Source organism: Cryptomeria japonica, unplaced genomic scaffold (assembly GCF_030272615.1).
Source record: "Cryptomeria japonica unplaced genomic scaffold, Sugi_1.0 HiC_scaffold_119, whole genome shotgun sequence".
In the NCBI taxonomy this organism is placed as follows: domain Eukaryota; kingdom Viridiplantae; phylum Streptophyta; class Pinopsida; order Cupressales; family Cupressaceae; genus Cryptomeria; species Cryptomeria japonica.
In genome coordinates this window covers 40001-53402 of record NW_026728941.1, presented here as the reverse complement: position 1 = coordinate 53402, position 13402 = coordinate 40001, and the positions used below count along the sequence as shown (strand labels likewise).

Sequence of the window (13402 nt, the reverse complement as noted above, 5' to 3'; positions counted from 1 at the left end):
ACTTTTTTTGCCTTTTCAGGAAACTTTTGAATGGAGCGCATCATTGGTGCGCTCCGAAGTGTGCTCCAAAGCTCTCTCCAGCTGCGTGCACCTGCCCCGGCCGCGCACCCGGCCCCGCCCAGCTTCGCTCACCTGTCCCGGGCGTCTGGTGCGGAACCTTAGAGTAAGAAACATCACCGTGCACCTTGGCCAACGTGCGCGACTCGACCGAGCGCGCACTGGCCGAGGTGCACACCGATTTCACCTGGGTGCGCGCGCAGCACCTCGGGCGCACCGGGGTGCGCGCACAACGCCCGGGTTGCACCGTGGCCTGTGTGCTCGGGGTGCCTCGGGTGCGCGCTCGGTGTCGCCCCCGCGCGCGCGGTAGTGCGGGCAGCGCACCCCGGCCCGGCCCGGCCCCGACGAGAACGCAAACGGGCAAAAGGTTTATTCAAATAGCATTGCGACGCCCGGCGAAAAACTAAAAAAGGGTGCAACACCGGGACTTCCCGGGAGGTCACCCATCCCAGTACTACTCCGGCCCAAGCGCGCTTAACTGCGGAGTTCTGATGGGATCCGGTGCACTAACGCTGGTATGATCGCACCCGTTATGAGCTTGTCGCAGTGTGTACTTAGCAAACCGCGACCCACGTGCGAATCCACCCCGGCCACCCACCCCCGTCGAGGTGCACACCCTCCCTCGCGAAGTGCGCCCCGTTCGCCAAGTGTGAGCCCTGCCCGGGTGCGCGCACCTTGCTAGGGCGTCGGGTGTGCACCCGGCCCGGCCTACGTGCGTGCACCTGGAGGGGGCGTCGTGTGCGTGCAGTGTCCCGTCTGCAACGCGGTGCCCACACACCACCTCGGGCGCAACGACCTGCGCTCACATGTGGGCCGAGTGCACCTTGGTGCATGTTCGGGGCGCCTCGGGTGCACGCTCGATCTTGCCCCGGTGCACCAAGGCGCTCGGTTTGCCCCGGGTGCGCACTTGGTGCAAGGTGGGCACCCAAAATAGGGATCAAGCACCAAAACACAAGTTTCGGGATGCAAAATGGGACCCAAGGACCACAAATGCGTTCCAAGACCCATGATGGGTCCACGAGAACAAAAATGTGTTCCGAGACTTAATAAACAAATATTGGGTTTTAGGAGAAGAAACATGCTCTGATGCCCAAAACGAGAATCGACCCCGAAAAGGCCACAGGCCAAAAGTGGGATGCGAGACAAAAAAAAATGGGACCCGAGGACCAAAATTGGGTTCCCAGGTCGAAGACAGGGCAACCGGACAAGAAACGACCTCTAAGGCTCGAAATGAGTCCCGACGACTAAAACTTGACAAGAAGCACCCATCAGGCACCCAACTCGACACCCATGGGATGCCGACCCACCCGGGCTTCCACCTAGCACACCTTGGCACCCACCCACCCTCGCACCCAACCTCGCACCCAACTTAGCACCTTTGAACCCACATTGGCACTCACCCTGACCCTGGCACCTTGGAACCCACATTGGCACTCACCTTGACCCTGGCACCCACCTTTGCACTCACCTTGGGACCCACCCTGGCTCCCACCTCGGCACCCACCCAGACACCCACCTTGGTTCCTTGGCACCCACCTTGGATCCTTGGCACCCACCCCGACACCCACCTTGGCACGCAACTTGGCTACTTGCCACCCACCTTGGCTCCTTGACGCCCACCCCGACAACCACCCCGTGACCTACCCTGGCTAGGGTTGGTGCACACCCACCCTGGTGCCCACCTTGGCACCCACCCTATGACCCACCTTGGCACGCACCTTAGTACCCACCCCGTTACCCACCCTAGGACCCACCCCGTGACCCACCTTGGCCAGGGTGGGTGCACCCACCCTGGTGCCCACCTTGGCACCCACCCATCCTAGCACCCAGCCTGTGACCGGGCTTGGAACCCAACCTTGCACCCGCACCCGTCTTGGCCAGTGTGGGTGCGCACCCATCCTGGCACCCACGTTGTGACACACCCTTTAACCCACGCACCCTAGCACCCACGTTGGCACCCACCTTGGAACCCAACCTAGCAACTTGGCACCCACCCCGTGACCCACCTTGGCATCCACCATAGCAGTCGCCGACTTGGCACCCACCTCGGCACCCACCTTGACACTTGTGGACCCACCTTGCCACTCACCCTAGCATCGACCCATCCTAGCACCCACCCTGGCACCTTTGCACCCTAGCACTCACCCATCCTAGCACCTAACCTGTGACCCACCTTGACACTCACCCTCGCACCCACCTTGGAACCCAACCTAGCACCCACCCACCCTGACACCAACCCTAGCACCTACCCACCCTTGCACCCACCCTGTGACCCATCTTGGCACCCACCCATCCTACCACTCAACCTATCACCCACCTTCTCACCCACCTTGGCATCCACCTTAGCACCCACCCACACTGGCACCTTGGCACCCACCTCGGGCAAGGTGGGTGCACACCCACCCTGGCACCCAATTTAGAACCCACCGAGCATGTTACCCACCTTGGCACCCACATTGCAGCCCACCCTAGTACCCACCCTATGACCCACATTGGCATCCACACCCTAGCACCCAGGCACCTCGACACCCGCCTTGACACCCACCCTAGCACTGAACCTGTGACCCACCTTGGAACTCACCCTAGAACCCACCCACCCTGTGAACCACCTTGGCATCCACCTTAGCACCCACCCACCTTGGCACCCACTCTAGCACTCACCCATCCTAACACCCAACTTGTTACCCACCTTGGCACCCGCCCTCGCGTCCACCTTGAAACCCACCCTAGCACCCACCCACGCAGGAGCCCACCTTGGCACCCAACCTAACACCCACGCATCCTGGCACCCAACTTGTGACCCACCTTGGAACCCACCCTAGTACCCACCTTTGAACCCACTATATCACCAACCCACCTTGGCACCCACCCTATGACCCTCTTTGGAATCCACCCTAGCACGCACCCACCCTGGCACCCACCATGGAGCGCACCCTAGCACCCACCCACCTCGGCACGCACCTCAACACCCACCTTGGTGTGCGCACTGCGCCAACCTCTCAAAGACCCTATGTGGTGCGCTCCAAAGTGTACACCTTTGGTGCGCTCCAAGGTGCGCACCTTTGGTGCACACCGAGGTGCACACCAAAGTGTGCACCGAGGTGAGCACCAAAGTGCACTCCAGGGTGCACACCAAGGCGTGCACCTTTGGTGCGGTCAATGCAAACGAATTCGGAAGTTGGGGTCGATGTCCTAATCGCTGCTGCAGACTACACGTATGAGAATCGGACAAATAGCTTTATATAGGGGAGGTGTTGCGTTTGATGGGTCGACTCCCCTGGTTGTGTGCACTGCACCAACTTCAAAGACCCTGTCTTGTTTAAGAAGTCAAAAGTTGGGGTGGATGTCCTAATCATTGCTGCAGTCTACGCATGTATGAGAATCAGACAAATAGCTTATATAGGGGAGGTGTTGCATTCGGTGGGTTGACTCCCCTGGTTGTGCGCACTGCGCCAACCTCAAAGACCCCGCATAGCAGAAGAAGTCGGAAGTCGGATTTTGGTGAGCACCAAGGCGTGCACCTTTGGTGCGGTCAACGCAGACGAATTCAGAAGTTGGGGTGGATGTCCTAATCGTTGTTGCAGGCTACACATGTATGAGAATCAGACAAATAGCTTATATAGGGGAGGTGTTGGGTTTGATGGGTCAACTCCCTTGGTTGTGCGCATTACGCCAACCTCAAAGACCTTGTTTTCGTTAAGAAGTCAAAAGTTGGGGTCAATGTCCTAATGGCTCCTGCAGGCTACACATGTATGAGAATCGGACAAATAGCTTATATAGGGGAGGTGTTGGGTTTGATGGGTCGACTCCCCTGGTTGTGCGCATTACGTCAACCTCAAAGACCTTGTTTTCGTTAAGAAGTCAAAAGTTGGGGTCGATGTCCTAATTGCTCCTGTAGACTACACATGTATGAGAATCAGACAAATAGCTTATATAGGGGAGGTGTTGGGTTTGATGGGTTGACTCCCCTAGTTGTTCGCATTACACCAACCTCAAAGACCTTGTTTTCGTTTAGAAGCCGAAAGTTGGGGTCGATGTCCTAATTGCTCCTGCAGGCTACGCATGTATGAGAATCAGACAAATAGCTTATATAGGGGAGGTGTTGGGTTTGATGGGTCGACTCCCCTGGTTGTGCGCATTGCGCCAACCTCAAAGACCCTGCATTGCGGATGAAGTCGAAAGTCAGAGTTTGGTGTGCTACAAGGTGTGGTCGAAGGTGCTCACCTAGGTGTGCACCTTTGGAGCACAGGAAAAGTGCCCTCCAAAAGTGCGCACCTTTGGAGTGCACAAAAGTGCCCTCCAAAAGTGCGCACCTTTGGAGCGCAGAAAAGTGCCCTCCAAAAAGTGCCCTCCAAAAGTGCGCACCTTTGGAGCGCAGAAAAGTGCCCTCCAAAAAGTGCCCTCCAAAAGTGCGCACCTTTGGAGCGCAGAAAAGTGCCCTCCAAAAAGTGCCCTCCAAAAGTGCGCACCTTTGGAGCGCAGAAAAGTGCCCTCCAAAAAGTGCCCTCCAAAAGTGCGCACCTTTGGAGCGCAGAAAAGTGCCCTCCAAAAAGTGCCCTCCAAAAGTGCGCACCTTTGGAGCACAGAAAAGTGCCCTCCAAAAAGTGCCCTCCAAAAGTGCGCACCTTTGGAGCGCAGAAAAGTGCCCTCCAAAAAGTGCCCTCCAAAAGTGCGCACCTTTGGAGCGCAGAAAAGTGCCCTCCAAAAAGTGCCCTCCAAAAGTGCGCACCTTTGGAGCGCAGAAAAGTGCCCTCCAAAAAGTGCCCTCCAAAAGTGCGCACCTTTGGAGCGCAGAAAAGTGCCCTCCAAAAAGTGCCCTCCAAAAGTGCGCACCTTTGGAGCGCAGAAAAGTGCCCTCCAAAAGTGCGCACCTTTGGAGCGCACAAAAGTGCCCTCCAAAAGTGCGCACTTTTGGTGCGCACCAAGGCGCTGGTTCGGTCGTTGCAGGCGAGTTCGGAAGTTGGGGTCGATGTCCTGAGCGGAGGTGCAAACTACACAGGTGTCGGAATCGGACAAATAGCTTATATAGGGGAGGTGTATGCTTCGATGGGTCGACTCCCCAGGTTGAGCGCACCGCGCCAACCTCAAAGACCCTACGGTATGGATGAAGTCGGAAGTTGGGTCCGATGACCGATTCGATTAGTAGGTATGCTCATGAGGTCGGAATTTGGGTCCGATGACCTGCCATGTGCAGGAAGGCGAATGTTGGCACTGTGCGTTGCAAGGTGCACACCAAGGCGCTGGTGCGGTCTTTTTAGTCGAGTTCGGAAGTTGGGGTCGATGTCCTGATCGGAGGTGCAAGCTACACAGGTGTGGGAATCGGACAAATAGCTTATATAGGGGAGGTGTATGCTTCGTTGGGTCGACTCCCCGGGTTGAGCGCACCGCGCCAACCTCAAAGACCCTACGGTATGGATGAAGTCGGAAGTTGGGTCCGATGACCGATTCGATATGTAGGCATACTCGCGAGGTCGGAATTTGGGTCCGATGACCTGCCACGTGCAGGAAGGCGAATGTTGGCACTGTGCGTTGCAAGGTGCGCACCAAGGCGCTGGTTCGGTCGTTGGAGGCGAGTTCGGAAGTTGGGGTCGATGTCTTGATCGGAGGTGCAAACTACACAGGTGTGGGAATCGGACAAATAGCTTATATAGGGGAGGTGTATGCTTCGTTGGGTCGACTCCCCGGGTTGAGCGCACCGCGCCAACCTCAAAGACCCTACGGTATGGATGAAGTCGGAAGTTGGGTCCGATGACCGATTCGATATGTAGGCATACTCGCGAGGTCGGAATTTGGGTCCGATGACCTGCCATGTGCAGGAAGGCGAATGTTGGGACTGTGCGTCGCAAGGTGCGCACCAAGGCGCTGGTGCCGTCGTTGCAGTCGAGTTCGGAAGTTGGGGTCGATGTCCTGGTCAGAGGTGCAAACTACACAGGTGTGGGAATCGGACAAATAGCTTATATAGGGGAGGTGTATGCTTCGATGGGTCGACTCCCTGGGTTGAGCGCACCGCGCCAACCTCAAAGACCCTACAGTATGGATGAAGTCGGAAGTTGGGTCCGATGACCGATTCGATACGTAGGCATATTGGCGAGGTCTGAATTTGTGTCCGATGACCTGCCATGCGCAGGAAGGCGGAATTTGGGTCCGATGACCGAGTTGATGGCGTGCCATGCGCAGAAAGGCGGAATTTGGGTCCGATGACCGAGTTGATGTTGATGGCCCGCCATGCACAGGAAGGCGGAATTTGGGTCCGATGACCGATTTGAAGGCGTGCCATACGCAAAAAGGCGGAGTTTGGGTCCGATGACCGAGTTGATATTGATGGCCCGCCATGCGCAGGAAGGCGGAATTTGGGTCCGATGACCTGACATACGCATGGAGTCCGACTCGGGGGCCGATGTTCGATTCGATGACTTGCATTGTGGGTAAAGTCGGAAGTTGTGGTCTTTGACCCGATTCGATGACCAGACTTCGGCTGCTTGAGAATCGGACAAATAACTTATATAGGGGAGGTAGTGTTCTCGAGCATCCTCCCCCCGTGCCCATTTATGTCGATTGATGCTGGTGCTCGACTGGTTGGAGCGCTCGGATGCAAAAATCTTGCACCAGGATTTATCGATTGTGATGGACACGGCAAGTCTCCTGATTGCTATGCAGGAGCTCATCGTGAATCTCTATGCGGCCTTGGTATGGACTCGACCTGCGGAATGGTTCGGCAATGGTAGTCGCTCCAACACGTCCTTGCAATGGCCACAGAGGTGATTCGACTAGAGCTCCAGTCTAGCTTTTGGGTTGCTTGGCGGACTGGTATAGCCGCGATCGAGTTCCGGCCATGAACGTTTTAGATAGCTCTTGGGCTTTCTGGGACGGAAGTCGGAAGTTTGGGCTGTTGTCCGATTTGATGACCATTCTTCGGATGTGTGAGAATCGGACAAATAACTTATATAGGGGACTGTGTTGTCTCACGCAGCCCCCTCCGTGCCCCTCTATCTCGACCGATGTTGGTGCTTGAAAGGGTTGGGATCGCTCGGATTTATAAACGTGCACCACCATTTGTCGAGTGTGAGGGACGCGGCAGGTCTCCTAAATGCTATGCGGGCGCTCTCTGAGAATCTCTATCCGGCCTCGACACAGACTAGTCTTGCTGAATGGTTTGGCACTGGTAGTCGATCCAACACGTCGTTGTTGTGGCCGCCTAGGCGATTCGATTCGAGCCCCCGTCTAGCTTTTGGGTTGCTTGGCGGATTTTGCCCTATCCGCAAGTGAGCTCGGTCCCTAAACGTTCGAGAAACCCGATTGCTATGCGCCGACTCTCTTTCTTGCGAGCCTCCATCTAGCTTTTGGGTCTCTACGGAACGGAAGTCGGAATCTGGGACCGTTGTTTGATTCGACGAGGCAGACTACGGTTGTGCGAGAATCGGACAAATAACTTATATAGGGGAGGTGTTGACTGGAGCATTCTCCCCCGTGCCCCTCTAACTCGACCAATGCTGGCGCTCGAACGGTGGTAGCGCTCGGATTTTCATTGAGCGCCAGCATTGGTCGATTTAGAGGGGCATGCGAGATTCCCGAATGCTATGCGAGGGCTCTAACGGAAATGTCTATTGGTTTCGGTATGGATGCAATTGCGAGTGGTTCGGCAAAGGTAGTCGTTCCGATGCGTCCATGTCGTGGCCAAATCGATAATTCGATTTGAGCCCTCGTATAGCATTTGGGTCTCTCGATGTGATTCCGCATTCCAGTCCCTTTGGGCACTGCTTGAGCCGCATCCCAGGGGGTTCCCTTCCCAATAATCTGCCTCGCAACCCGATTGCTATGCGGTGAGGCTCCTCGGCCGCCTCGGAACTATCTGTGTATCAGACGCATCGCGGGATAAGGGGTTGGCAACGGTAGTCGCCCCAAGCGCGTCCGATGCTTGGACCATTCCGAGGCGGCCCTGAAGCCTCTTCCGTCTAGCCGTTGGGTCCTTCTCGCCGCATCCCTCGCCTCGCACCCCGATTGCTATGCGGTGAGGCTCCTCGGCCGCCTCGGAACTATCTGTGTATCGGACGCGTCGCGGGATAAGGGGTTGTCACTGGTAGTCGCCCCAAGCGCGTCCGATGCTTGGACCATTCCGAGGCGGCCCTGAAGCCTCTTCCGTCTAGCCGTTGGGTCCTTCTCGCCGCATCCCTCGCCTCGCACCCCGATTGCTATGCGGTGAGGCTCCTCGGCCGCCTCGGAACTATCTGTGTATCGGACGCGTCGCGGGATAAGGGGTTGTCATTGGTAGTCGCCCCAAGCGCGTCCGATGCTTGGACCATTCCGAGGCGGCCCTGAAGCCTCTTCCGTCTAGCCGTTGGGCCCTTCTCGCCGCATCCCTCGCCTCGCACCCCGATTGCTATGCGGTGAGGCTCCTCGGCCGCCTCGGAACTATCTGTGTATCGGACGCGTCGCGGGATAAGGGGTTGTCACTGGTAGTCGCCCCAAGCGCGTCCGATGCTTGGACCATTTCGAGGCGGCCCTGAAGCCTCTTCCGTCTAGCCGTTGGGTCCTTCTCGCCGCATCCCTCGCCTCGCACCCCGATTGCTATGCGGTGAGGCTCCTCGGCCGCCTCGGAACTATCTGTGTATCGGACGCGTCGCGGGATAAGGGGTTGTCACTGGTAGTCGCCCCAAGCGCGTTCGATGCTTGGACCATTCCGAGGCGGCCCTGAAGCCTCTTCCGTCTAGCCGTTGGGTCCTTCTCGCCGCATCCCTCGCCTCGCACCCCGATTGCTATGCGGTGAGGCTCCTCGGCCGCCTTGGAACTATCTGTGTATCGGACGCGTCGCGGGATAAGGGGTTGTCACTGGTAGTCGCCCCAAGCGCGTCCGATGCTTGGACCATTCCGAGGCGGACCCGAAGCCTCTTCCGTCTAGCCGTTGGGTCCTTCTCGCCGCATCCTTCGCCTCGCACCCCGATTGCTATGCGGTGAGGCTCCTCGGCCGCCTCGGAACTATCTGTGTATCGGACGCGTCGCGGGATAAGGGGTTGTCACTGGTAGTCGCCCCAAGCGCGTCCGATGCTTGGACCATTCCGAGGCGGACCCGAAGCCTCTTCCGTCTAGCCGTTGGGTCCTTCTCGCCGCATCCCTCGCCTCGCACCCCGATTGCTATGCGGTGAGGCTCCTCGGCCGCCTTGGAACTATCTGTGTATCGGACGCGTCGCGGGATAAGGGGTTGTCACTGGTAGTCGCCCCAAGCGCGTCCGATGCTTGGACCATTCCGAGGCGGACCCGAAGCCTCTTCCGTCTAGCCGTTGGGTCCTTCTCGCCGCATCCCTCGCCTCGCACCCCGATTGCTATGCGGTGAGGCTCCTCGGCCGCCTTGGAACTATCTGTGTATCGGACGCGTCGCGGGATAAGGGGTTGTCACTGGTAGTCGCCCCAAGCGCGTCCGATGCTTGGACCATTCCGAGGCGGACCCGAAGCCTCTTCCGTCTAGCCGTTGGGTCCTTCTCGCCGCATCCCTCGCCTCGCACCCCGATTGCTATGCGGTGAGGCTCCTCGGCCGCCTTGGAACTATCTGTGTATCGGACGCGTCGCGGGATAAGGGGTTGTCACTGGTAGTCGCCCCAAGCGCGTCCGATGCTTGGACCATTCCGAGGCGGCCCCGAAGCCTCTTCCGTGTAGCCGTTGGGTCCTTCTCGCCGCATCCCTCGCCTCGCACCCCGATTGCTATGCGGTGAGGCTCCTCGGCCGCCTTGGAACTATCTGTGTATCGGACGCGTCGCGGGATAAGGGGTTGTCACTGGTAGTCGCCCCAAGCGCGTCCGATGCTTGGACCATTCCGAGGCGGCCCCGAAGCCTCTTCCGTGTAGCCGTTGGGTCCTTCTCGCCGCATCCCTCGCCTCGCACCCCGATTGCTATGCGGTGAGGCTCCTCGGCCGCCTTGGAACTATCTGTGTATCGGACGCGTCGCGGGATAAGGGGTTGTCACTGGTAGTCGCCCCAAGCGCGTCCGATGCTTGGACCATTCCGAGGCGGACCTGAAGCCTCTTCCCTCTAGCCGTTGGGGCTTTCTCGCCGCATCCCTCGCCTCGCACCCTGATTGCTATGCTGTGAGGCTCCTCGGCCGCCTTGGAACTATCTGTGTATCGGACGCATCGCGGGATAAGGGGTTGGCAGTGGTAGTCGCCCCAAGCGCATCCGATGCTTGGACCATTCCGAGGCGGCCCTGCAGCCTCTTCCGTCTAGCCGTTGGGGCCATCTCGCCGCATCCCCCACCTCGCACCACGATTGCTATGCGGTGAGGCTCCTTGGCCGCCTCGGAACTATCTGTGTATCGGACGCATCGCGGGATAAGGGGTTGTCACTGGTAGTCGCCCCAAGCGCGTCCGATGCTTGGACTATTCCGAGGCGGCCCTGCAGCCTCTTCCGTCTAGCCGTTGGGGCCATCTCGCTGCATCCCCCACCTCCTCGGCCGCCTCGGAACTATCTGTGTATCGGACGCATCGCGGGATAAGGGGTTGGCAGTGGTAGTCGCCCCAAGCGCGTCCGATGCTTGGACTATTCCGAGGCAGCCCTGCAGCCTCTTCCGTCTAGCCTTTGGGGCCATCTCGCCGCATCCCTCGCCTCGCACCCCGATTGCTATGCGGTGAGGCTCCTCGGCCGCCTGGGAACTATCTTCGTATCGGACGCATCGCGGGATAAGGGGTTGTCACTGGTAGTCGCCCCAAGCGCGTCCGATGCTTGGACTATTCCGAGGCGGCCCTGTGGCCTCTTCCGTCTAGCCGTTGGGGCCATCTCGCCGCATCCCCTACCTCGCACCCCGATTGCTATGCGGTGAGGCTCTTCGGCCGCCTTGGAACTATCTTCGTATCGGACGCATCGCGGGATAAGGGGTTGTCACTGGTAGTGGCCCCAAGCGCGTCCGATGCTTGGACTATTCCGAGGCGGCCCTGCAGCCTCTTCCGTCTAGCCGTTGGGGCCATCTCGCCGCATCCCCCACCTCGCACCCCGATTGCTATGCGGTGAGGCTCCTCGGCCGCCTTGGAACTATCTTCGTATCGGACGCATCGCGGGATAAGGGGTTGTCACTGGTAGTCGCCCCAAGCGCGTCCGATGCTTGGACTATTCCGACGCGGCCCTGTGGCCTCTTCCGTCTAGCCGTTGGGGCCATCTCGCCGCATCCCCCACCTCGCACCCCGATTGCTATGCGGTGAGGCTCCTCGGCCGCCTTGGAACCATCTTCGTATCGGACGCATCGCGGGATAGGGGGCTGTCACTGGTAGTCGCCCCAAGCGTGTCCGATGCTTGGACCATTCCTAGGCGGCCCTGAAGCCTCTTCCGTCTAGCCGTTGGGGCCTTCCCGCCCCATCCCTCGCCTCGCACCCCCGATTGCTATGCGGTGAGGCTCCTCGGCCGCCTTGGAACCATCTGTGTATCGGACGCATCGCGGGATAAGGGGTTGGCACTGGCAGTCGCCCCAAGCGCGTCCGATGCTTGGACCATTCCGAGGTGGCCCTGAAGCCTCTTCCGTCTAGCCGTTGGGGCCTTCCCGCCCCATCCCTCGCCTCGCACCTCGATTGATATGCGGTGAGGCTCCTCGGCCGCCTTGGAACTATCTGTGTATCGGACGCATCGCGGGATAAGGGGTTGGCACTGGTAGTCGTCCCAATCGCATCCGATGCTTGGACCATTCCGAGGCGGCCCTGCAGCCTCTTCCGTTTAGCCGTCGGGGCCTTCCTGCCGCATCCCTCGCCTCGCATCCCGATTCCTATGCGGTGAGTCTTCTCGGCCGCCGCGGAACTATACCTGTTATTGCTACTGCATCCTTCGGCTGGTAACCTCCTCTGCCGCCTTGGAACGTTCTCTTTGTCGGACGCGTCGCGGGATAAGGGGTTGGCACTGGTAGTCGCCCCAAGCGCGCCCGATGCATAGACCGCTCCGAGTCGACCTTGCTTTCAGCCTCTCACATGCATAGACCTCTCTGAGTCGACCCTGCAGCCTCTCACGTTTAGCCTTTGGAATCTCGCCTCACAACATGATTGCTATCCTTGATGCATCCCTTGCCTCGAGCCCTGATTGCTTTCTTGGCTGCATCCCTCCTCTCCTCACAGCCCGGTTGTCATCACTGCTTCATCCGTCGCTTCATGCATTCTGGCTGCTGGGCCCTTCCCACCGCACACCTCGATTGCTATCTCTTCTGCATCACACACCCCGATTGCTATCTCTGCTACATCCCTCGGCTCTCACTTCTGCATCCTTCGCCTCACACCTCGATTGCTATCAATGCTGCATCCGTAACCTCACACCCCGATTGCTATGCGGGGAGGCTCCTTGGCCGCCTTGGAAATTTCTGTGTGTCGGACGCACCGCGGGATAAGGGGTTGGCACTGGTAGTCGCCCCAAGTGCGCCCGATTCTTAGACCGCTTCGAGGTGACCTCGTAGCCTCTTTCGTCCAGGCTTCCTGCCTTCAACGCCCTTTTTACACCTCGATTGCTATGCGCGGGCTCGTTGGCGTCTATCACCTCTCTGCGAAGAGTGGCACGATGATTGTTGGGGTAAATCGTAGCAGTCCGATCTCTGGCCTTGGGCCATTGTGAGGGCTGATCGATTTCCTGTGCGCATCTCGTGTTCGCCCAGTAACAGACTCGACGACTTGTAATCGGTCTTGTTCCCGATTGTTCCTGGAGGTAGTCTTCGGAACTCTTGGATTTGACCTGTCACTCGAACTGTCCTCTTCCGAGGATGCTTGTGTGTGTGTGCTTGTGCCATTTCCTTGGCGGTATTAACGAGATATTAAAGAGCGGAGTGAGCGCCTCGCCCAGCTATGTTTGGGGCTCTCACTCCCTTACCCGGTGTGCGACCGCTTTGCACGTAGGTTGCGGAGCATCGCGACTCTTTCGATGTTTGGCGGTTGTCTTCCGGTGATGCGTTGGTCCCGAAGTGCACGTTACTAGCATTTCTGCCATTGTTCTCGATCTTTGGCACGTTCCTTCGTTGCAATTGGATATATATCTCCGTTTATACGCGCAGGCTTCTCCCGCCTATTCAGCGCTGTCCCACTCTCAGCACTCTCGTGGTCTCCTTGGCTTCTCTCTCCCGTGAGCGAGCTCTCTTCTCGAGTCTTTTCCATGTCCCATGGAGGTTGCCTTGCGAAATTCGGGCACACAAACGTGACCGGATAAGAGCGGAATTGCCTATGAGGAGAAGCTCACCTTAGGGAGCAGCAATGCCGAGTGTTTCGACAGAGGGTAGAGGGGGCGTTGTTTGGGCGGTTGCACAAAAGAGTGCTACGTTTGCACTGAAGGTTGCTTCTTCGTCTCCGACGAACTCTTCGAGGCAAAAAAGCTTGTTTACGGGGTCGAGGTGGGACTGTTCGTG

The 13402-nt window shown here is 58.4% G+C and overlaps 1 non-coding gene across 1 annotated transcript; it reads right to left on the bottom strand.

The window, feature by feature from the left end:
- Window positions 1–467: 467 nt before the first annotated feature.
- On the bottom strand, window positions 468–586 carry LOC131865809 (5S ribosomal RNA). The gene has a single exon (XR_009364482.1). It is a non-coding gene; the product is annotated as a 5S ribosomal RNA (ribosomal RNA).
- Between the last annotated feature and the right edge of the window lie 12816 nt (window positions 587–13402).